We start from the raw sequence: 22,192 nt of genomic DNA, 5'->3' as shown, positions 1-22,192 counted from the left end.
AGGGGTGGTTAGCGAGATGGGGAAGTGATAATATAGATAGAGAGGGATGGGTGGAGGTGCAAGGTAAGTTGGTGTGGGTAAGGGTGTGCAGGAGTAGGGTAGGGAAGGCAGAGTGATCGGAATGTGATGAGTGGCACAGCAGGATGTGGTTGAGTGTGGCTTTGTACTAACGTTTCGTGATCTACTGAGATCATTGAAATGGCTGCGCCACTGCAGCCTGGTCCTCCTGACCACATTCCTGCTTGTGCCCCCTTGTGCAATGTGTAACCAGGCTGTGTTGGTCTCCTGGGGAGGTCTCTTCCACCCATTGGAAGGGAAGAGAACCTCCCTGCGTGCTGTGACTACCTCCATATGGGAGAGCCTGGGTGCAGCCGTGCACCTCTGTGCAGTGCTTGTCAGTGTTTGCAGCACCTCAATGCTGTAGAACACTGACAGTAGAACTGTCAAAATCAATTTGCACATGGTCCCTTTAATGAAACCGGCTAATGACACCTCATCAAATGACTTCATCAGACCCGCTTCCTTCAATTGGCCAGCAAATAAGAACAGAAGAAATAGGAGCAGGAGTCGGCCATACGGCCCCTCATGTCTGCTCTGCCATTCAATAAGATCATGGCTGATCATTGAACTCAACTTCACTTTCCCGCCCGATCTCCATATCCCTTGATTCCCCTAGAGTCCAAAAATCTATCGATCTCATCCTTGAATATACTCAAAGACTCAGCATCCACAGCCCTCTGGGGTAGAGAATTCCAAAGATTCACAACCCTCTGAGTGAAGAAATTCCTCCTCATCTCAGTTTTAAATGGCCGACCCCTTATCCTGAGACTCTGCCCTGTAGTTCTAGACACTCCAGCCAGGGGGAAACAACCTCTCAGCATCTACCCTGTCAATCCCCTTCAGAATCTTACATGTTTCAATGAGATCACCTCTCATTCTTCTAAACTCCAGAGAATAGGCCCATTCTACACAATCTCTCATCATAGGGCAGCCCTCTCATCCCAGGAATCAATCTACTGAACCTTCGTTGCACCGCCTCCAAGGCAAGTATATCCTTCCTTAGATAAGGAGACCAAAACTGTGCCCAGTACTCCAGGTGTGGTCTCATCAAGGTCGTGTACAATTGTAGTAAGATTTCCTTACTCTTATACTCCAACCCCCTTTGCAATAAAGGCCAACATGCCATTTACCTTCCTTATTGCTTGCTGTACCTGCATGCCAGCTTTCTGTGTGCCTTGCACGAGGACACCCAAATCTCTCTGAACACCAACATTTGAAAGTTTCTCACCATTTAAAAAATATTCTGTTTTTCTATTCTTCCTACCAAAGTGAATAACCTCACATTTCCTTACGTTATACTCCATCTGCCACCTTACTGCCCACTCACTCAGTCTATCTGTATCCCTTTGCAGACTCTGTGTTCTCCTCACAGCTTACTGTCCCACCTAGCTTTGTATCATCAGCAAACTTGGATATATTACACTCGGTCCCTTCATCTAGGTCATTAATATAGATTGTAAATAGCTGAGGCCCCAACACTGATCCTTGCGGCATCCCACTAGTTACAGCCTGCCAACCTGAAAAAGATCCATTTATCCCTACTCTCTGTTTTCTGTCCGTTAACTAATCCTCGATCCATGCTACTATATTACCCCCAACCCCATGAGCCCTAATCTTGTGTAATAACCTTTTATGTGGCACCTTATCGAATGCCTTTTGGAAATCCAAATATACTACATCCACTGGTTCCCCTTTATCTACCCTGCAAGTTACATCCTCAAAAACTCTAATAAATTTGTCAAACACGATTTCCCTTTCATAAAACCATGTTGACTCTGCCTAATGATGTTAAGATTTTCTAAGTGACTTGATACAACTTCCTTAACAATGGATTCCAGCATTTTCCCAACGACTGATGTCAGGCTAACTGGCCTGTAGTTCCCTGTTTTTTCTCTCCCTTCTTTCTTGAATAGCGGTGTTACATTTGTGACCTTCCAATCCGCTGGGACCGTTCCAGAATCTAGGGAATTTTGGAAGATCAAATCCAATGCATCCACTGTCTCTTCAGCCACCTCTTTTAGAGCCCTAGGATGTAGGCCGTCAGGTCCAGGGGATTTGTCGGCTTTTAGTCCCATTAGTTTCTCTAGTACTTTTTCTCTACTTATATTAATTATGTTAAGTTCCTCACCCTCATTAGACCCGTGGTTCCCCACCATTTTTGGTATGTTTTTTGTGTCTTCTACTGTGAAGACAGATACAAAATATTTGTTTAACATTTCTGCCATTTCCTTATTCCCCATAATAATTTCTTCTGTCTCAGCCTCCAAGGGACCAACGTTTACTTTTGCTACTCTTTTCCTTTTTACATACTTGTGGGAACTCTTACAATCTATTTTTTTACTTCTTGTTAGTTTTCTCTCATATTCTATTTTTCCCTTTTTAAATGCGCTGGGCAGGCTTAACAAGCCCAATCAGTGGAAAGTCATTTTGGACAGTGAGCTGGAGCCGGCAGCAAGGCCGGGACCCACCACCGATGTCACCCGCCATGGACCTGCCGAGGTTGGTAAAATCCAGCCCTCTGTAGCTGTGGGGTAACCACTTCCTGGAATGGGCGCTCCAGGAAATTCTTAGCCTCCCGTATATCCTGCAATGACTCCAGTCACTCCTCAAGGTCAGAAACCCTGAGATCAAGTTTGAGCAACTCTCATAGTGAAGGGGTTAATTACCCTCATAGTGAAGGGGTTAATTACCCTCATAGTGAAGGGGTTAATTACCCTCATAGTGAAGGGGTTAATTACCCTCACAGTGAAGGGGTTAATTACTCTCATAGTGAAGGGGTTAATTACCCTCATAGTGAAGGGGTTAATTACCCTCACAGTGAAGGGGTTAATTACTCTCATAGTGAAGGGGTTAATTACACTCATAGTGAAGGGGTTAATTACCCTCATAGTGAAGGGGTTAATTACCCTCATAGTGAAGGGGTTAATTACTCTCATAGTGAAGGGGTTAATTACCCTTATAGTGAAGGGGTTAATTACTCTCATAGTGAAGGGGTTAATTACCCTCATACTGAAGGGGTTAATTGCTCTCATAGTGAACGGGTTAATTACTCTCGTAGTGAAGGGGTTAATTACCCTCATAGTGAAGGGGTTAATTACCCTCATAGTGCAGGGGTTAATTACTCTCAAAGTGAAGGGGTTAATTACCCTCATAATGAAGGGGTTAATTACCCTCATATTGAAGGGGTTAATTACCCACACAGCAAAGGGGTTAATTACCACACAGTGAGGTGTGTTAATTACCCCACAGTGAAAGGGTTAATTACCCCCACAGTGAAGCGGTTAATTAACCCACAGTGAAAAGGTTAATTACCCCCACAGTGAAGAGGTTAATTACCCCACAGTGAAAGTGTTAATTACCCTCACAGTGAAGGGGTTAATTACCCCCACTGTGAAGATGTTAATTACCCCACAGTGAAGGGGTTAATTACCCCCACAGTGAAGGAGTTAATTACCCCATGGTGAAAGGGTTAATTACCCCACAGTGAAGGGGTTATTTACCCCACAGTGAAGGTGTTAATTACCCAACAGTGAAAGGGATAATTACCCCCACGGTGAAGGGGTTCATTACCCCACAATGAAGGGGTTAATTACCCCATAGCAAAAGAGTTAATTACCCCCACAATGAAAGGGTTAATTACCCCTACAGTGAAGGGGTTAATTACCCCAAAGTGAAGGGGTTAATTAACCCACAGCAAAAGGGTTAATTACACCACAGTGAAGGGGTTAATTACCCCACAGGGAAAGGGTTTATTACCCACACAGTGAAAGTGTTAATTACGCCACAGTGAAGGGGTTAATTACCTCACAGTGAAGGGGTTAATTACCCACACCGGGAAAGGGTTAATTATCCCACAGTGAAGCGGTTAATTACCCCACAGTGAAAGGGTTATTTACCCCCACAGTGAAGGGGTTAATTGCCCCCACAGTGAAGGGGTTAATTACCCCAAAGTGATGGGGTTAATTAACCCAAAGTGAAGGGGTTAATTACCCCACAGTGATGGGGTTAATTACCCCCACAGTGAAGCGGTTAATTATCCCCACAGTGAAGGGGTTAATTACCCCACAGTGAAGGGGTTAATAACCCAAAGTGAAGGGGTTAATTACCCCCACAATGAAGGAGTTAATTACCCCATTGTGAAAGGGTTAATTACCTCACAGTGAAGGGATTATTTACCCCACAGTGACGGGGTTATTTACCCACACAGCAAAGGTGTTAATTACCCAACAGTGAAAGGGTTAATTACCCCCACAGTGAAGGGGTTCATTACCCCACAATGAAGGGGTTAATTACCCCACAGCGAAAGAGTTAATTACCCCCACAATGAAAGGGTTAATTACCCCCACAGTGAAGGGGTTAATTACCCCACAGTGAAGGGGTTAATTAACCCACAGCAAAAGGGTTAATTACACCACAGTGAAGGGTTTAATTACCCCACAGCGAAAGGGGTAATTACCCCACAGGGAAAGGGTTAATTACCCACACAGTGAAAGTGTTAATTACCCCACAGTGAAGGGGTTAATTACCCCACAGTGAAAGGGTTAATTACCCCCACAGTGAAGGGGTTAATTGCCCCCCACGGTGAAGGGGTAAATTACCCCAAAGTGAAGGGGTTAATTAACCCACAGTGAACCGGTAAATTACCCCACAGTGATGGGGTTAATTACCCCACAGTGAAGGGGTTAATTACCCCAAAGTGAAGGGGTTAATTACCCCCACAGTGAAGGGGTTAATTGCCCCCCACAGTGAAGGGGTTAATTACCTCACAGTGAAGGGGTTAATTACCCCCACAATGAAGGGGTTAATTACCCCACTGTGAAGGGGTTAATTACCACACAGTGAAGGGGTTAATTACCACACAGTGAAGGGGTTAATCACCCACACAGTGAAGGTATTAATTACCCCACAGTGAAAGGGTTAATGACCTTACAGTGAAGTGGTTAATTACCCCACAATGAAAGGGTTAGTTACCAACACAGTGAAGGGGTTAATTACCCCACAGTGAAAGGGTTAATTACCCCACAGTGACAGGGTGAAATACCCCACAGTGAAAGGGTTAATTACCCCCACAGTGATGGGGTTAATTGCCCCACAGTGACAGGGTGAATTACACCACAGCAAAAGGGTTAATCACCCCACAGTGAAGCGGTTAATTATCCCACAGTGAAGGGGTTAATTGCCCCACAGTGAAGGGGATAATTACCCCCACATTCTCAGAACGCAGGATTGAATTGCAGAACATCATTTGTCATCCAACAGCCATTTTGAAACAATGAATTTGGGTGAGGTGGTGCTGAACCTGCCTCAGCCTCAATTAATGTTAGGGGGCTTTCTCCACCATGTTTCCGTAGCAGCGAATTTTACTTCAAACCATATTTAACAGCCTTAGGACTTGGAGTAATGGCACAAACAGGGTCCACATCGCCACCTAATGTGGACACTCATGTTAACCGTTCAATTTCAGAAAGGATTCTGATGCTTTTTATACTTTGATATAGGAGTCAGTGGATTAAATGATTTTAAAGGAACAATATTCAGCAGCTTAAGTGGTGATCAGTTAGAATTATAATCATTGAATATTCAATTACCAATAATCTGCTAATCAAAAATATAGAACATCTCCCTCATCCGGTGCTGGACAGGAGACAAGAGAAAGCATCTCATGCATGAGACAATCCCCGTCATACCCCGCCCGTCACCCCGCGTCACACCCCGCCCGTCACCCCGCGTCATACCCCGCCCGTCACCCCGCGTCACACCCCGCCCGTCACCCCGCGTCATACCCCGCCCGTCACCCCGCGTCACACCCCGCCCGTCACCCCGCGTCACACCCCGCCCGTCACCCCGCGTCATACCCCGCCCGTCACCCCGCGTCACACCCCGCCCGTCACCCCGCGTCACACCCCGCCCGTCACCCCGCGTCACACCCCGCCCGTCACCCCGCGTCACACCCCGCCCGTCACCCCGCGTCACACCCCGCCCGTCACCCCGCGTCACACCCCGCCCGTCACCCCGCGTCACACCCCGCCCGTCACCCCCCGTCACACCCCGCCCGTCACCCCGCGTCATACCCCGCCCGTCACCCCGCGTCACACCCCGCGTCACACCCCGCCCGTCACCCCGCGTCACACCCCGCCCGTCACCCCGCGTCACACCCCGCGTCACACCCCGCCCGTCACCCCGTCACACCCCGCCCGTCACCCCGTCACACCCCGCCCGTCACCCCCTGACATACCCCGCCCGTCACCCCCGGTCACACCCCGCCCGTCACCCCGCGTCACACCCCGCCCGTCACCCCGCGTCACACCCCGCCCGTCACCCCGCGTCACACCCCGCGTCACACCCCGCCCGTCACCCCGCGTCACACCCCGCCCGTCACCCCCCGTCACACACCGCCCGTCACCCCCCGACATACCCCGCCCGTCACCCCCCGTCACACCCCGCCCGACACCCCGCGTCACACCCCGCCCGTCACACCCCGTCACACCCCGCCCGTCACCCCCCGACATACCCCGCCCGTCACCCCGCGTCACACCCCGCCCGTCACCCCGTCACACCCCGTCCGTCACCCCGTCACACCCCGCCCGTCACCCCCTGACATACCCCGCCCGTCACCCCCCGTCACACCCCGCCCGTCACCCCGCGTCACACCCCGCCCGTCACCCCGCGTCACACCCCGCCCGTCACCCCGCGTCACACCCCGCGTCACACCCCGCCCGTCACCCCGCGTCACACCCCGCCCGTCACCCCCCGTCACACACCGCCCGTCACCCCCCGACATACCCCGCCCGTCACCCCCCGTCACACCCCGCCCGTCACCCCGCGTCACACCCCGCCCGTCACACCCCGTCACACCCCGCCCGTCACCCCCCGACATACCCCGCCCGTCACCCCGCGTCACACCCCGCCCGTCACCCCCCCATCATACCCCGCCCGTCGCCCCCTGTCATACCCCGCCCGTCACACTCCCGGCACACCCCGCCCGTCACCCCGTCACACACCGCCCGTCACCCCGTCATACCCCGCCCGTCACCCCGCGTCATACCCCGCCCGTCACTCCGTCACACCCCGCCCGTCACCCCGCGTCATACCCCGCCCGTCACCCCGCGTCATACCCCGCCCGCCACCCCGCGTCACACCCCGCCCGTCACCCCCTGTCATACCCTGCCCGTCACCCCCTGTCATACCCTGCCCGTCACCCCGCGTCATACCCCGCCCGCCACCCCGCGTCACACCCCGCCCGTCACCCCCTGTCATACCCTGCCCGTCACCCCCTGTCATACCCCGCCCGTCACCCCGCGTCATACCCCGCCCGTCACCCCCCGTCACACCCCGCCCGTCACCCCGCGTCATACCCCGCCCGTCACCCCGCGTCATACCCCGCCCGTCACCCCCCGTCACACCCCGCCCGTCACCCCCCGTCATACCCCGCCCGTCACCCCGCGTCATACCCCGCCCGCCACCCCGCGTCACACCCCGCCCGTCACCCCCTGTCATACCCCGCCCATCACCCCCCCATCACACCCCGTCCTGTCACACCCCCATCACACTTCACCCGGCACACCCTGTCACACCCCACGTCGCACCCCCATTACACCCCGTCACAACCCCACCTGTCACACACCCCGTCATACCCCACCAGGTCACACCCCCATCACGCCCCCTGTCACACCCCCCGTCACACCCCGCTAGTCACACTCCATCACACTTCACCCGTCACGCCCCCGTCACACCCCGTCACAACCCCACCCATCACACCCTGTCACACCCCGCCCGGTCACACCCCCGTCACACCCTGCCGATCACACCCCCATCACATCCCCTGTCACACCCCCCGTCTCACCCCGTGTCGCACCCCGCTAGTCACACCCCATCACACTTCACCTGTCACACCCCATCACACCCTGTCACACACCCCGTCACACCCTGCCCGGTCACACACCCCGTCACACCCTGCCCGGTCACACACCCCGTCACACCCTGCCCGGTCACACACCCCGTCACACCCTGCCCGGTCACACACCCCGTCACACCCTGCCCAGTCACACACCCCGTCATAACCTGCCCGGTCACACACCCCGTCACACCCTGCCCGGTCACACACCCCGTCACAACCCCACCCATCACACCCCGTCACAACCCCACCATCACACACCGTCACACCCCGCATTGCACCCCCAGTCACACTTCACCCGTCACAAGCCCATCCGTCACACACCCCGTCACACCCCCGCCTGTTGGAAATTTGAAATTGTAAGCGACTTGCAGGAGAATTTTTCCAGGGGTGGAGACAGAAGGAACTGGGGTTGGAGGGGAGACGGGGGATGTGGATGGAGAGGGATACAAGGAAGTGATCAGAGTTGGTCTTTTCCATGATTGACACGATGGGATTAACGAAACCACATGAGATGGCAAGGCCGAAGGGGTGGCCATGAATATGGGTTGGGGAGATTACATGGAGGGAGAGATTAAGGGAGGACAGAAGGGCAGTGAACTCAGAGGAGCGAAAGCTTGATGAGTTGAGATGGAGGTTGAAATCACCCAGGATGAGAAGTCGCTCGGTGCAGAGGCTGGGAGGAAACTCTCGTTACTGCTTCTCTGAATTTTCTTCTCTTCTTCTTTCTAAGCTCCTGTACCCCACCCTGCACCCCACCCTGTACCCCACCCTGCACCCCACCCTGCACCCCACCCTGCACCCCACCCTGTACCCCACCCTGCACCCCACCCTGTACCCCACCCTGTACCCCGCCCTGCACCCCGCCCTGCACCCCACCCTGCACCCCACCCTGCACCCCACCCTGCACCCCACCCTGTACCCCACCCTGCACCCCACCCTGTACCCCACCCTGCACCCCACCCTGTACCCCACCCTGCACCCCACCCTGTACCCCACCCTGCACCCCACCCTGTACCCCACCCTGCACCCCACCCTGTACCCCGCCCTGCACCCCGCCCTGCACCCCACCCTGCACCCCACCCTGCACCCCACCCTGTACCCCGCCCTGCACCCCGCCCTGCACCCCACCCTGCACCCCACCCTGCACCCCACCCTGTACCCCACCCTGCACCCCACCCTGTACCCCACCCTGCACCCCACCCTGTACCCCACCCTGCACCCCACCCTGTACCCCACCCTGCACCCCACCCTGTACCCCACCCTGCACCCCACCCTGTACCCCGCCCTGCACCCCACCCTGCACCCCACCCTGTACCCCACCCTGAACCCCTCCCTGTACCCCACCCTGCACCCCACCCTGTACCCCACCCTGCACCCCACCCTGTACCCCACCCTGCACCCCACCCTGTACCCCGCCCTGCACCCCTCCCTGTACCCCACCCTGCACCCCACCCTGTACCCCACCCTGTACCCCACCCTGAACCCCTCCCTGTACCCCAACCTGTACCCCACCCTGTACCCCACCCTGTACCCCACCCTGCACCCCACCCTGTACCCCACCCTGCACCCCACCCTGCACCCCACCCTGCACCCCGCCCTGCACCCCACCCTGTACCCCACCCTGTACCCCACCCTGTACCCCACCCTGTACCCCACCCTGCACCCCACCCTGCACCCCACCCTGCACCCCACCCTGCACCCCACCCGTACCCCACACTGTACCCCACCCTGTACCCCACCCTGTACCCCACCCTGCACCCCACCCTGCACCCCACCCTGTACCCCACACTGTACCCCACCCTGTACCCCACCCTGTACCCCACCCTGTACCCCACCCTGCACCCCACCCTGTACCCCACCCTGAACCCCTCCCTGTACCCCAACCTGTACCCCACCCTGTACCCCACCCTGTACCCCACCCTGCACCCCACCCTGTACCCCACCCTGCACCCCACCCTGCACCCCACCCTGCACCCCACCCTGTACCCCACCCTGCACCCCACCCTGCACCCCACCCTGTACCCCACCCTGTACCCCACCCTGTACCCCACCCTGCACCCCACCCGTACCCCACCCTGCACCCCACCCTGTACCCCACCCTGCACCCCACCCTGTACCCCACCCGTACCCCACCCTGTACCCCACCCTGTACCCCACCCTGCACCCCACCCTGCACCCCACCCTGTACCCCACCCTGCACCCCACCCTGTACCCCACCCTGTACCCCACCCTGCACCCCACCCTGCACCCCACCCTGTACCCCACCCTGCACCCCGCCCTGCACCCCACCCTGTACCCCACCCTGCACCCCACCCTGTACCCCACCCTGCACCCCACCCTGCACCCCACCCTGCACCCCACCCTGTACCCCACCCTGCACCCTCACCTTGCTTCCCACATCATCACTCTGCTAAAATCAAAACGCACTGCATTGCTTCCTACTCTCCCCTCCCTCCGTCTCCCCAGCCTCCATCTCCCCTCCCTCCATCTCCCCTCCCTCCGTCTCCCCAGCCTCCGTCTCCCCTCCCTCCATCTCCCCTCCCTCCATCTCCCCTCCCTCCATCTCCTCACCCTCTGTTTCCCCACCCTCCGTCTCCCCTCCCTGTCTCCCCTCCCTCCGTCTCCCCTCCCTGTCTCCCCACTCTCTGTTACCCCATCCTCCAAGCAGTCGATGCCCGCATACAGCAAACCTGGACAACATTCCGGATGGGGCTGATAAGTGGCAAGTAACATTGGCGCCACACAAGTGTCACACAGTGACCATGGAGGGATTTGAACATGAGGATGAATTTTAAAACTGAGGCGTTGGTGGACCGGGAGCCAGTGTAGGTCAGCGAGCACAAGAGCTCGTGCTGGACGTGCCCTGGGAATGCTTGATGCTGACTGCCCTCACACTGGCACACACACAAATTGCCCAAAATACTTCTGTCAGTGAAAATTTATCTAAATAAAGTCAACACAACCTGATGTGGAAATCAAAATTATTTAATATCTCATTATTTTTTAAATTCAGTCAATTAATCTCAACTAACGAATCAGCAGAGCTCAAGGGAGCTCAAATTTCATCAGAGTGTATTTCACGTTTTGGACGAGTTTAATTACTCTGGCTTTTAATTTAGTAATTTTTCTATTTTACTTTGAGAGGACTCTCTGAATTAGCATAATGACGCAGCTCTCTGATTCTAATGAGTATTTAACGAATTATTGCAGCAGTTCTGGCACAGTGAGAGAACGCAATCAGTGAGGGGGATCGGGCGAGGGGGATCGGGCGAAGAGGGTCGGCTGCCGATGTCAGGCGGTTTGCCGGTTGGTCCTTGAGATTCTGGAGATTTGTTCTGCAGTCAAATGTTGATCAGTGACATCACAAACAGGCCATATACAGACCCAGAATTCACCTGACACAGAATCTGTAGCCTCAGGACACCCAAATTGTGTTTTTCCTTTCACCTGCTCAACACCCCTTGAATAAGAGCCTGCGGACACGCTGGATCCACGGGTACAAAGGGTTTTAGAAGTCAAAATTTTAAATGTCAAAATTACATTAAAAAGATAGAAAGCCAGTCATCTCATGCTGATTTCTTCTGACCTACAGCCAGAAATTTACAAGCACCCGACGATCTACAAAATTCATTCATCAACAGGAATTAGCTTTTAATTGACCTCAGGATGTTTACAGCAACAAGACTTTGCGACATTAAAGTGAATAATAAGCAATCTGCGACATGTTATAAGACTGGCCTCCTTCGGCCTACCAGCAAAGTTGGACTAATAGCGCAGGGGGTGTGGAGCAGAGTAACACTAACTTGTGGTCTTACTTTGTGTTTATATCAATTCAAGGCGAAAACCACAGAAATGTTCAGTAAAGAAAAAGAGGCTTGCATTTCTATAATGCCTTTAACAACCTCAGGATGTCTCAATGTGATCACAACCAATGAAGTACTTTTTGAAATGTAGTCACTTGTTGGAATGTAGGAAATGCGGCAGCCAATCTGTGCACAGCAAGCTCCCACAAATAGCAATGAGGTAATGAGCAGATAATCTACTTTAGATGTTCATTGAAGGATAAATATTAGCCAAGACACTGGGGATAACTTCCCTGCTCTTTTTCAGAATAGTGCCATGGGACCTTTTACACCCACCTGAGAGCAGACGGGACCTCGGTTTAACATCTCATCTGAAAGACAGCAGAGAGTACAGGTAGACTATCCCTTATCCGAAAACCTTGGGACCAGCTGTGTTTCGGTTTTCGGATTTCAGAAGGTATTATTTCAGACTGGGAAACTCTGAACCTTAAATTAATTTGGTAATTAGTATTTGTATTTAATATAAATTTTAGAAGTTCAGGCTACCTCTTGCGACTGTTGCGTGTCTCATTCCCCTTCCTGCTTCTCTGTGCTGCCGCTCCCAGTCTGTTTACAGCTCCCCCTGCTCCGTGTCCCATTCCCCTTCCTGCTTCTCTGTGCTGCCGCTCCCAGTCTGTTTACAGCTCCCCCTGCTCCGTGTCTCATTCCCCTTCCTGCTTCTCTGTGCTGCCGCTCCCAGTCTGTTTACAGCTCCCCCTGCTCCGTGTCCCATTCCCCCTCCTGCTTCTCTGTGCTGCCGCTCCCAGTCTGTTTACAGCTCCCCCTGCTCCGTGTCTCATTCCCCTTCCTGCTTCTCTGTGCTGCCGCTCACAGTCTGTTTACAGCTCCCCCTGCTCCGTGTCCCATTCCCCTTCCTGCTTCTCTGTGCTGCCGCTCACAGTCTGTTTACAGCTCCCCCTGCTCCGTATCTGAATTCCTTGACTTAGCGGGGGTCTGGGGCTCGACTGCCGCCGCCAGTTGTGGGAAAGCCGGATATCGGCTGACTCCTACGCTAAGCTGGCCCGCAAATCAGGTCAGAAACGCATCGGCCACGTCGGGTCATGTTTGGCGCTACTCGGGTTATGTCGTGCGCACAACTTACGCTCCACAAAAAAACTTTCGGTTTTCAGAGGTTTTCGGTTTTCAGAAGTGCGGATAAAGGATAGTCTACCTGTACTTTGTATCGGTGTTTACTAAGGAGGTGGATGCTGACAAAATATCAGTAGAAGTGGAAAAGGTAGAAGCAATGGAAGGAGTGAAAATTGATAGCCAGGATGTACTAGAAAGGCTGGGTATGCTTAGAGTGGATAAGTCGCCTGGTCCAGATGGCTTGCATCCCGGAGTGCTGCAAGTTCAGAGGGAGGTAGGTTCCTGCCTCTTACAAAAGCACAGTATGTTCCTTCAATTCCTTCCTCCCCTCCTGTCTCTGCCCCTGCTCTTGCAGCTCTCCGTTCTCTCCGATCCAACCCTAACATTATTATTAAACCTGCTGATAAGGGTGGTGCTGTTGTTGTTTGGCGAACCGACCTCTAACGTGTGGAAGCTGAACGCCAACTCTCCAACACCTCCTCCTACCTCCGCCTGGACCATGACCTCACTAGCAAACATCAGGCCATTGTTTCCAAGACTGTCACTGACCTCATCTCCTCTGGAGATCTTCCCTCCATGGCTGCCAAACTCATAGTCCACCAACCCTGCACAGCCCGCTTCTATCTCCTTCCCAAGATCCACAAACAGGACTGCCCTGGTAACCCATCGTTTCAGCCTGTTCTTGCCCCACGGAACTTATCTCTTCTTATCTCAACTCTATTTTTTCTCCCCTTGTCCAGTCTCTTCCCACCTACATTCGTGACTCTTCTGATGCCCTCCGTCACTTTAACATTTTCCAGTTTCCTGGCCCCAACCGTCTCCTTTTCACCATGGACGTACAATCCCTCTACACCTCCATCCCCCACCAGGACGGCCTGAGGGCGCTCCGCTTCTTCCTTGAACAGAGGCCCAACCAGTCCCCATCCACCACCACCCTCCTCCGCCTGGCTGAACTTGTTCTCACATTGAACAACTTCTCCTCTGACTCCACTCACTTCCTCCAAATTAAAGGTGTTGCTATGGGAACCCGCATGGGCCCTAGCTATGCCTGCCTTTTCATGGGATATGTGGAAAATTCTTTGTTCCAGTTCTACTCAGGTCCTCTCCCTCACCTCCTTTTCTGGTACATTGATGACTATATCGGTGCAGTCTCCTGCTCTCGCCCTGAACTTGAGAAGTTCATTCACTTTACTTCCAATTTCCACCCTTCCCTCACCTTCACATGGTCCATTTCCGACTCTTCTCTTCCCTTCCTTGACTTCTCCGTCTCCATTTCTGGCGATCGGCTGTCGACAAACATCCACTACAAGCCCACCGACTCCCACAGCTACCTGGACTACACTTCCTCCCACCCCGCTTCCTGTAAGGACTCTATTCCATTCTCCCAATTTCTCCATCTCCGCCACGTCTGTTCTGACGATGCCACCTTCCATACTAGCACTTCCGACATGTCTTCCTTTTTCCTCAAGCGAGGATTCCCCTCTACTGTTGTTGACACAGCCCTTGACCGTGTCCGTTCCATTTCCCGCACTTCTGCTCTCACCCCTTCCCCTCCCTCCCAGAACCACGATAGGGTTCCCCTTGTCCTCACCTTTCACCCCACCAGCCTCCACATTCAACGGATCACCCCCGCCATTTCCGCCACCTCCAACATGATCCCACCACCAAACGCATCTTCTCCTCACCTCCCCTTTCAGCATTCCGAAGGGACCGCTCCCTCCGTGACACACTGGTCCACTCCTCAATCACCCCTAACAGCCCTTCCCCTTCACCTGGCACCTTCCTGTGCAAGCGCAGGCGATGAAACAGATGACCTTTTACCTCCTGCCTTCAGGGCCCCAAATACCCCTTCCAGGTGAAACAGCGATTTACTTGTACTTCTTGCAATTTAGTATACTGTATTCGCTGCTCACGATGCGGTCTCCTCTACATTGGGGAGATCAAACGCAGATTGGGTGACCGCTTTGCGGAACACCTCCGTTCAGTCCGTAAGGGTGACCCTGAGCTTCCGGTCGCCTGTCACTTTAATTTACCGCTTCACTCCCACTCTGATCTCTCTGTCCTCGGCCTATTACATTGTTCCAATGAAGCTCAATGTAAGCTCGAGGAACAGCACCTCATCTTTCGATTAGGCACTTTACAGCCTTCCGGACTCAACATAGAGTTCAACAATTTCAGACAATAACCCCTGCCCCCAGTTTTCATGCTGTATTATTTTGCCATTCCCATTTGCAACATTTTATCTTTCCTGCCTCTTACATAAGCACAGTATGTTCCTTCAATTCCTCCCCCACCAACCCTCCCCAAGTCCCCCCTCCCCTCCCCCTGTCTCTGCACCTGCTTAATATCTGTTACATCTCCAACTTTTTCCAGTTCTGGTGAAGGGTCCCAGACCTGAAACGTAGACTCTGTTTCTCTCTCCACGGATGTTGCCTGGCCTGCTGAGTTTTTCCAGCTTTTTCTGTTGTTATTTCAAATTTCCAGCATCTGCAGTATTTTGCTATTAAGTTAAGGATAGTATTGGATTAAAAGAATTGGCTTCTAATTTTGCGAAGAATAGTAATAAGCCTGAGGATTGGGAAAGCTTTAGAAACCAGCAAAGGATGACTAAAACATTGATATAAAGGGAGAAAGTAGAATATGAGGGTAAACTAGCAAGAAATATAAAAACAGATTGCAAACGCTTTTACAAGTATGTAAAAAGGAAGAGAGTAGCAAAAGTAAGCGTTGGTCCCCTAAAGGCTGAGACAGGTGAAATTATAATGGGGAATAAGGAAATGGCAGAGACTTTAAACAAATATTTTTGTATCTGACTTCACTGTAGAAGACACAAAAAGCAAACCAAAAATAATGGGGAACCAAGGGGTTAATAAGAGTGAGGAACTTAAAGTAATTAATATCAGTAGAGAAAAAGTACTTGAGAAGCTAATGGGACTAAAAGTCAACAAATCCCGGACCTGATGGCTGACATCCTCGGGCTCTAAAAGAGGTGGCTGCAGAGATAGTGGATGCATTGGTTGTGATCTTCCAAAATTCCCTAGATTCTAGAATGGTCCCAGTGGATTTTTTTTCATTCGCTTATGGGATCTGGGCATCGCTGGCAATGCCAGCATTTATTGCCCATCCCTAGTTGCCCTTCAGAAGGTGGCGGTGAGCCGCCTTCTTAAACTGCTGCAGTCCGTGTGGTGAAGGTGCTCCCACAGTGCTGTTAGGGAGGGAGTTCCAGGATTTAGACCCAGCAACGATGAAGGAGCGGCGATATACTTCTAAGTCAGGATGGTGTGTGGCTTGGAGGGGAACTTGGAGGTGGTGGTGTTCCCATGTGCCTGCTGCCCTTGTCCTTCTAGGTGGAAGAGGTCGCAGGTTTGGAATGTGCTGCCGAAGAAGCCTTGGCAAGTTGCTGCAGTGCATCTTGTAGATGGTACACACTGCAGCCACAGTGCGCCGGTGGTGGAGGGAGTGAATGTGTAAGGTGGTGGATGGGGTGCCAATCAAGCGGGCTGCTTTGTCCTGGATGGTGTCAAGCATCTTGAGTGTTGTTGGAGCTGCACTCATCCAGGCAAGTGGAGAGTATTCCATCACACTCCTTGCTTGTGTCTTGTAGATGGAAGAAAGGCTTTGGGGAGTCAGGAGGTGAGACACTCACCACAGAATACCCAGCCTCTGACCTGCTCTTCTTGTATTTATGTGGCTGGTCCAGTTAAGTTTCTGGTCAATGGTGACCCCCAGGATATTGATGGTGGGGGATTCGGCGATGATAATGCCATTGAATGTCAAGGGGAGGTGGTTAGACTCTTGCTTGTTGGAGATAGTCATTGCCTGGCACTTCTGTGGTGCAAATGTTACCTGCCACTTATCAGCCCAAGCCTGAACGTCGTCCAAGTCTTGTGGCTGGTCCAGGATTGGAAGGTACCAACTGTAAACCTGCTATTCAAGAAAGGAAGGAGGGAGAAAACAGGGAACTACAGGCCAGTCAGTCGTAGGGAAAATCATAGAATGGTTACTGTAATGTATATACCTTTAAGGGGGCGAACTATCTTTTAAAGCTCATGTATTATGCAGTACCGGCAGTGACCACACCTGTATATAGTACTGAGTAGTAATCTGTACAGATCAGTTCAGTGTGAGCCACGTTGAGTAAACACCTGTTGTACCGTTCTCCTGCAGTCTGTGTCTTATTATACACGGACACAACATTGGCGACAAGGCAAGTTCGAACCTACCTGCAACTCTGCATCACCTCCCGGGGATTCGTTCCTGGAGATCAGTGGATTGGAGGTCAAGGCCAGAGACTCGGGCGTCGACTACGGGCAACCACCCAGTCATCCAGCAGAGACTCGAGAATTGCGGGGGAGGCTGTCGAGAGCCAGGCTTGGCTTTCCAGTCGAGGTGGTCCAGCGAAACGGGCTGGCAACAGGTAGTGCACAGACCCTTCACGGACAGCGGTGGGCTAGAGCCCAACCGAGCGGCACAGCAAAGGGCCGAGCAGCGTCGACGGGGGAGAGAGAGAGAAAGCAGAGCGCACAGGGTGCAGCCGGTGTTCAGGGGCCGAGCAGCGTCGAAGAGAGGGAGAGAGAGATGCGCAGAAACCCGCGAGGCGCCGCCATTGCCATGAGGACTGCTGAGAGCGGCGTTGGCAGCAGCGCAGGAGAAGCGCACAAAACCTACAAGGCACCACCATTGCCACGAGAACCGCCGGGAGCGGCGTTGGCAGCAGCGGGGGAGGAAGGAAAGCGCGGGAGACGCCATTTTAAACCACACCCAAAATGCCGAAGAGTGGCAGTATCACCGCATTTGACAATGAAGTCGAAGATTGGACTACATATGTCGAACGAATAGAGGCATACTGCAAGGCAAATGAGGTGTCAGATGACAAGAAAGCGTCGGTATTGTTAAATTTAATGGGTGCAAAGACGTATGGTTTATTACGAAATCTAGTAACCCCAACGAAGCCAATGGAAAAGAGTTTTGAAGACATAGTAACAATACTACAGGAACATTTAAACCCCACACCGCTGCTGATAGCAGAAAGATTCAAGTTTCACAAACGGAACCAGCATAAGGATGAAAGCAATGCTGATTATTGAACAGAACTGCGTAAACTATCGAAACACTGTCAGTTTGGAGCGAGACTGGCAGATACCTTAAGGGACAAGTTTGTGTGTGGGCTTCAAAGTGAAGGAACCCAGAAATGGCTTTTATCTGAAAAGGATCTTACACTGGAAAAGGCTTTCAGCATTGCGGTATCATATGAAGCAGCAGCATGGGGCGCTGCAGAGATACAACAGAGACTGCAAGAATATGGCACAAATGAAATGTCATATGGAACAGAGAAGTGCTATCGCTGCGGCAGAACAACACGCGACCAGAATGGTTGCTGGTTCAAAGACAAAGTGTGCAGACAGTGTGGAAAAGTAGGACACATAGTACGAGTCTACAGGTCGGGAAAGTAAACCAGCAATAAGAAGCCTACCAAAGAAAAGTACAAGAAGGTACATAAGATGACGGAGAATAGTTCAGACGAACAAAAGAGTGATAATGACTCCGAAAGCAGGGAACTGAGTTGTCTGAAACTACATAATGTGATCACAACGGAGGATCACCGAACCATTTGGGTCACTCTCAAGGTAGCAGGAGTCCAGGTAAAGATGGAATTGGACACAGGATCAGTCCTAACAGTCATAAACTGATGGGACTACGAGCGGCTATTCTCACACATACCCTTGAGAGACACAAAAATTATTTTGAAGACGTACACGGGGCAAAACGTCTACCCCAAAGGAAAAATAAGGGTGACCGTTATATATAATGGTAAGGAAACACCAAAACTAGACCTGTATGTATTACAAGCTGGAGGACCACCATTACTGGGACGTGAATGGATCCGGAAAATACAACTGGATTGGCATTCCATACAGGCACTGACTGTGGCTGACAAAAAGGATGACGACGTCCCACCTGGGCGACTGTCAAAGATCCTAACTGACGCAAAAGAAGTGTTCCAGCAAGGACTCGGAACACTAAAAGGCATGACAGCGACGATTAAAATTGAAGAAAACGCAAGCCCAAAATTTTTTAAGGCCACACCGGTACCTTATGCGATCCGCCCAGCCGTCGAAGCAGAGCTGGAAAGTCAGGAACGTTCACGTGTACTGTCCAAGGTAGACTGGAGCGAGTGGGCTACACCCATCGTCCCTGTGATGAAAAAGTTGTTGAGCAGCATGCCTGGGGAACCAAGGAAGGTTCGCATCTGTGGGGACTTTAAGGTAACAGTGTACCCGGTCCTTCACACCGTACAATATCCACTTCCGCGGATTGAAGATATTTTCGCCTCGCTATCTGGAGGGAAACGCTTCACTAAGATTGATCTGGCCCAGGCGTATCTGCAAATGGAGGTAGAAGAAGCATCAAAAAAATACCTCACAATCAACACCCATAAAGGTCTCTACCAATACAACCGGCTGGTATTCGGGGTAGCATCAGCTCTGGCTATTTGGCAGAGGGCAATGGAACAAGTCCTGCAAGGGATCCCAGGGAGCCAGTGTTATTTGGAAGACATCCTGGTCACGGGCGAAAATGACAGTGATCACCTTGCTAACCTGGAGCAGGTGCTCACTAGATTGCAGGAATATGGGCTCCGAGCTAACCGCCCCAAATGCGAGTTTTTTAGAAAACAGATCTCGTATTGTGGCCACGTTATCGATAAAGAGGGGTTACATAAGTCCCCAGAGAAGATTGAGGCAGTAGTCAAGGCTCCAGCACTGGAAAATGTGTCACAACTGAGGTCGTTCCTCGGGCTGGTAAACTACTACCATAAGTTCTTGCCAAATATGTCTACAATACTACACCCACTGAACACCCTACTGCAAACTGGGGTGCCATGGAAGTGGAGTGATGAATGTAGACGAGCTTTCCAGAAGAGCAAAGCACTAATCACATCGAAAGAGGTATTGGCCCATTACAACCCAGCATTACCAATTCAGTTGGCATGTGATGCGTCACCCTACGGCATTGGAGCGGTGCTGTCGCACAAATTCTCGGACGGCTCAGAGAGGCCAATAGCCTTTGCGTCACGATCACTAACCTCAGCCGAGTGTAACTACGCCCAGATTCACAGGGAAGCCCTCAGCCTAGTGTGGGGAGTGAAAAAGTTCAATCACTATCTGCACGGGCAGAAATTCACCTTGCTGACTGATCACCAGCCTCTTGTCTTCATTTTTAATCCGAAGAAGGGCGTTCCGGTGATGACTGCGCAATGACTACAAAGATGGTCACTTTTTCTAGGGGCGCACCACTATGAGATTGAATATAAGGGCACGAAACAGCATGGAAATGCTGATGGGCTATCACGCCTGCCACTGCCTACTGCGGAGGAAGCACCAGCAGTGGATCCTGTCGAAATATTCCATTCGACTATAGTTGAATACCTACTGGTAACTAACGCTTGTATCGAAAAGGAAACCCGAAATGACCCGACACTGTCTCGGGTATATGATTTGACGGTGAAGGGATGGCCAGCACATGGCGACTCACTGTTGCCAGCATTCTCGACAAGGAGAGAACAGCTGTCAGTGTGCCGGGGGACCTTGATGTGTGGATCCCGAGTGGTAATTCCACCCAAGTTAAGGGATAGAGTGCTCAATGAGCTTCTTGAGGGTCATCTGGGAGGGGTAAAAATGAAAAGCCTAGCCAGGGCTTATGTGTGGTGGCCAGGAATCGATAAACAAATCGAGGACCTGACCAAGAGCTGCTCAGGATGCCAGAAAGTCCAAAATGCACCACCACAGGCCCCTCTACACCCATGGGAGTGGCCCTCATCTCCATGGCAATGGGTGCATATTGATTTTGCTGGTCCATTCATGGACTCAATGTTTTTAATAAGAACATAAGAAATAGGAGCAGGAGCAGGCCAATCGGCCCCTCGAGCCTGCTCCGCCATTCAATAAGATCATGGCTGATCTGATCCTAACCGCCAATCCACTATCACAGAACCATCTCCTGAATCTAACAGAATTAGATACACGAAATAGGAGCAGGATCAGGCTACACGGCCCCTGGGCCCGCTCTGCTACGCACAGGGCCATGACCGATCCGAACCTAGACTCATGTCCAAATTCCTGCCCGCTCCCCGCAACCCTTAATTTCCTTTACTTCTAGGAAACTGTCTATTTCTGTTTTAAATTTATGTAATGATGTAGCTTCTACAGCTTTTTGGGGCAGCATATTCCATGGACCTACCACCCTCTGAGTGAAGTAGTTCCTCCTCATCTCAGTTTTGAAAGAGCAGCCCCTTATTCTAAGACTATGCCCCCTAGTTCTAGTTTCACCCATCATCGGGAACATCCGCCCCGCATCCACTCGATCCAACCCCTTCACAATCTTATATGTTTCAATAAGATCGCCTCTCATTCTTCTGAACTCCAATGAGTAGAGTCCCAATCTACTCAACCTCTCCTCATATGTCCATCCCCTCATCCCCGGGATTAACCGAGTTAACCTTCTTTGTACTGACTCGAGAGCAAGTATGTCCTTTCTTAAGTATGGACACCAAAACTGTACGCAGTATTCCAGGTGCGGTCTCACCAATACCTTGTACAACTGAAGCAATACCTCCCTATTTTTATATTATATCCCCCTAGCAATGAAAGCCAACATTCCATTGGCTTTCTTAATCATTTGCTGCACCTGCATACTAACCTTTTGAGTTTCGTGCACCAGGACCCCCAGATTCCTTTGTACTTCAGTACTTTCCAATTTCTTGCCATTAAGATAATAACTTGCTCTACGATTTTTCCTGCCAAAGTGCATAACCTCACACTTTCCAGTATTGTATTCCATCTGCCAAATCTCTGCCCACTTACTTAGCCTGTCTATGTCCCCTTGCAGGTTTTTTATGTCCTCCTCACTCACTACTTTCCCTCCCATCTTAGTATCATCTGCAAACTTTGATATGTTACACTCGGTCCCCTCCTCCAAATCGTTAATATAGATTGTAAAGAGTTGGGGACCCAGCACTGACCCCTGCGGAACACCACTTGTTACTGATTGCCAGTCTGAGAATGAACCATTGATCCAAACTCTCTGCCTTCTGTTAGATAGCCAATCCTCTATCCATGCCAGAATATTACCCCCAATCCCGTGATTTTTTATCTTAAGCAATAATCTTTTGTGTGGCAGCTTATCAAATGCCTTTTGGAAGTCTAAATACACTACGTCCACTGGTTCCCCTTTATCCACCCTATATGTTACTTCCTCAAAGAACTCCAGCAAATTTGTCAAACATGACTTCCCCTTCATAAAACCA

The sequence above is a fragment of the Somniosus microcephalus genome, chromosome 18 (assembly GCF_052327205.1).
Source record: "Somniosus microcephalus isolate GS21.2 chromosome 18, FLI_Smic_1.0, whole genome shotgun sequence".
NCBI lineage: Eukaryota > Metazoa > Chordata > Chondrichthyes > Squaliformes > Somniosidae > Somniosus > Somniosus microcephalus.
The sequence above is the reverse complement of the archived record's forward strand: the minus strand, read 5'-3'. Positions refer to the sequence as shown.